The sequence below is a fragment of the Colobus angolensis genome, unplaced genomic scaffold (genome assembly GCF_000951035.1).
Source record: "Colobus angolensis palliatus isolate OR3802 unplaced genomic scaffold, Cang.pa_1.0 Scaffold11, whole genome shotgun sequence".
In the NCBI taxonomy this organism is placed as follows: Eukaryota; Metazoa; Chordata; class Mammalia; order Primates; family Cercopithecidae; genus Colobus; species Colobus angolensis.
The window spans coordinates 8,645,837-8,649,522 of NW_012112030.1; the positions used below are offsets into that span (position 1 = coordinate 8,645,837).

At 54.3% G+C, this 3,686-nt stretch overlaps 1 protein-coding gene across 1 annotated transcript in view; it reads left to right on the forward strand.

The window, feature by feature from the left end:
* Positions 1-1,003: 1,003 nt before the first annotated feature.
* GPRC5A (G protein-coupled receptor, class C, group 5, member A) overlaps positions 1,004-3,686 on the forward strand; it is a 22,334-nt gene continuing 19,651 nt past the window's right edge. Inside the window, exon 1 of the mRNA XM_011953936.1 lies at positions 1,004-1,883. The gene's annotated coding sequence lies outside the window, so the exon portion shown is untranslated. The remainder of the gene's footprint in view (positions 1,884-3,686) is intronic.

The window sequence follows — 3,686 nt, forward strand, 5'->3', positions numbered from 1 at the left end:
AAAAAACAAATGTGGCTTATGTTTGTGGCTTGAATTATAGTTCTATTGTACAATGGTAGTCTAGTTCAACTTCCTCCTTGAACAGATAACGCTGGGGTCCAGAGAGAAGCCCTGACTTAGTGGATGGTACACACTATAAAACACTGTCATTTGCAGTCCCACCAATCTCTCAGTGCCCACCCCAACTCTGCCAGACACACCCCTGGGAGCCCTGGGTGTGAAAGGCGTGAACTCGCAGACCCCTGGGCTGGCACCTCCGAGGAAGTGTTCCAACACTCAAGGCACTGCCTGTGTTTTTTTGGGAGTGAAATAAAAACCTAACAACGGTGGGGTCATAGTCTCCAGTAGGTCACATTTTTTTTTTTTTTTTTTTGAGATGGAGTCTTGCTCTGTCGCCCAGGCTGGAGTGCAGTGGCCGGATGTCGGCTCACTGCAAGCTCTGCCTCCTGGGTTTATGCCATTCTCCTGCCTCAGCCTTCAGAGTAGCTGGGACTACAGGCGCCCGCCACCTCGCCCGGCTAGTTTTTTGTATTTTTAGTAGAGACGGGGTTTCACCGTGTTAGCCAGGATGGTCTCGATCTCCTGACCTCGTGATCCACCCGTTTTGGCCTCCCAAAGTGCTGGGATTACAGGCTTGAGCCACCGCGCCCGGCAGATCACATTTTAAAAGCACTTTAGGCTCTGGAGACTTGGGGTGTGGGGAGAAATGGGGAGAAAGCCGGGGAGTCCTCGGTCTTCCCCCGTTTATTCATATGCAGAATAAGCCAGATTAGTTTGTCAAGCGCGCTGATAACCACCTTAAAGGCAGAGTCCCTCCTACCTCCCGCGAGGCATGGGGTAGAACCTGGCCTGAGCCCTGACACAGGCGGGCAGCCACTCCAGGATTGTTTGACACGTAAACAAAGCCAAGTTTCGGTCCGATTGGCTTGATCCTGAAAGAGGAGTGGGCAGTGGAGGAAGGGGAAACCGGGCGCCAAAGCAAATTTCTTCATTTCATAATTTCATCTGGCGCCGCGTTCCATTAGCCTGCAGTGTCGAGGCTTTAGGAGAGGCAGTTAGGAAAGAAGAGATACTTATCTCTCAGCCCCAGAGCAGCACTAATGGTGCCTGTCTAGACTGTGACAGGTGGAGCTGCTGGGCTAACTACGGACCTCATGGGGAAGTTTTCCTTGGCTTTCACGTGGCTTTGGCTGGGGAGCCCTGAGAAGGTGGCTGCCTCCTTTTTCTTAAGCCTGGCTTCCCATAGGGCAGTGACTAGGGGAGAGAGTGATGGAGAGAAAGGCTAAGCTAAGGGCCAAAGAAAGTGGAGGAAGGCTGGCTTGTCCCGCTGGACTTCACGGCGGAGCTGCTGCAATCTCGCAGGCTGGGCTCCTGCCCCAGGTGGACCCGAGTGCCTGCGGGGAGGCGGGTGTGGCTCCTCCGGGAGGTGACAGCCGGCGGGGCCCGTATGGATCTGGTCTGCTCCGGCTCCCCTGCCGAAGCCGGCGCCGTGGGACCAGCGCATGAGCACGTCTCGGAGGAGTCCGATGCGCTGGGTAGGGCCGGGTGGTCACCCCCGCCCCGCTTCCAGGGGTGACTGTGCCTCTGACGTCAGACGGCTTTTGGGTCATTCCTTGGCACCAGGACTTTATTTTCATAACAGCATGAAGTGCCGTGAAACTGGAATAGGCGTGTCCTCTCCCTCGACCCTCCCCCGCCCCTTGTCCCTCTGTTCACCCGTCGCTCCTTCCCTCCCTCCGGCGAGGGCCGCCTTTATAACAGCTGCTGGGAGCGGGAGAGCGGGATAGCTGTCCGAGGGCACCCCCAGCACTGAGGAGCTCGCCTGCTGCCCTCTTGCGCGCGGGAAGCGGCACCAAGTTCACGGCCAACGCCTGGGCACTAGGGTAAGCGAAGCGCCAGGAGCCCAGAGTGCTCGGGCCTCCGGATTTAAATCGTCTGGGGAGAGCGGGGCCTTGGGAGGGGTGGGATAGAAGAGGAGAGAAATCTTAGTAATGGAATACAGTTGGCTATGAGAAAAAAATTCCCTAGGAAACAGTTCCTCTAGTTTAACAACTTAGATTTTTTTTTTGCTTTGCGGGTTTCCCAGACTAAGATAGACGCGGAGAGCAAAGAGATGATCAGGGTAATAGTTTCTGCTGCGACACATTCTACAAACTTTGAGTAGGTGGAATCCGGCCAGGCAGGAGGTGAGCGGCTCTGGGATCACTCTGAAGGAAAAGAATAGCGGGAGAGAGATCTCAGATGACCCAAAGGAACTGGGAGTGGAGCCGGAGTTGGAAACAAGGGGCAGGGGCAGGAGGGGGGACACGGTGACAGCTGCTACTTTACCCAGATACTGCAAAAAAGCCCTTCTGAGTTTTGGGAATTAGATCTAGAAGCACATCCCTTTTCTCTTGATGTGTGTGGCGGTCAGTTCCACTCTGGTGTCCCTTGAGTTGCTCAGGAACCCAGGACAGAAGGAAGTTGAATGTGCACTAAGAGCTCACCTTCCACCAACAACTTTATAGATAGGACTTGGGAATAGCCTAGATGCTGTTCAATCTGGTCCCTTAAACGTCCTTGGGGAAGGCTGGCAAATAGCTTTATTTTATTTTATTTTTTGAGACCATGTTTCGCTCTTGTTGCCCAGGCTGGAGTGCAATGGCGCGATCTCAGCTCACCACCACCTCTGCCTCCTGGGTTCAAGCGATTCTCCTGCCTCAGCCTCCTGAGTAGCTGGGATTACAGGCATGTGCCACCACACCTGGTTAATTTTGTATTTTTAGTAGAGACGGGGTTTCCCCATGTTGGTCAGGTTGCTCTCGAACTCCTGACCTCAGGTGATCCGCCTGCCTCAGCCTCCCAAAGTGCTGGGATTACAGGTGTGAGCCACCACGCCCGGCCACAAATAGCTTTAAAGATCCGTGGGAAAGGCTAGTGCACAGCTCTAAACATCGATGGGAGAGGCTAGCCAACAGCTGAAACCTGTTCAGAATCAAGAAATGTGAAGGACTTTGGATTCCTGACTTCTTTCCAGGCTGATTTTCTCCTCAGAGCCTTGTGTAAACAACACACCTGTTGAGGGGTTCTGCCGAATCAGCCACTGCTATGGGTTCATTCCTGAAGGGGAACACTTCAGTCACTTCAGATACAATGGGCCCTAGGGACCACGGGAGGGGTGAGGGCAGAGGGGGCACACAGCCTCCAGGTTTGAATGCGAGTGTCTGCTAGGTGAGGGAAGGAATGAGGAGAAGGAATGGCCGGGGGAGAGGCGCTACCTGGGAGACAAGGGGCCCCTCCAAGGGTGTGGAGAGGTGAGTGCTTCAAGGGCAGAATAGAATGAGCAGAACCCTTTCGTTTCCTGGGAAGAGCTCTCAACCTTGAGTTAGGAAGACTGATTTCTCCTCCCAGGTCCGTAGGAACAGGGAACTGTGATCAGGCAAGGGGCTGGGCCTGAGTTCCTCATAGGGATCTTGGGGAGGCCCCCAATTTCCTCTCCTGTGTTTAGATTCTAGCCCCTCTCTATCTGCACACGTCACCTTGGAAGTCCTCTTTAGAACTGGCTTTAATGGAGGCCGGGCGCGGTGGCTCAAGCCTGTAATCCCAGCGCTTTGGGAGGCCGAGATGGGCGGATCACGAGGTCAGGAGATCGAGACCATCCTGGCGAACACGGTGAAACCCCGTCTCTACTAACAATACAAAAAACT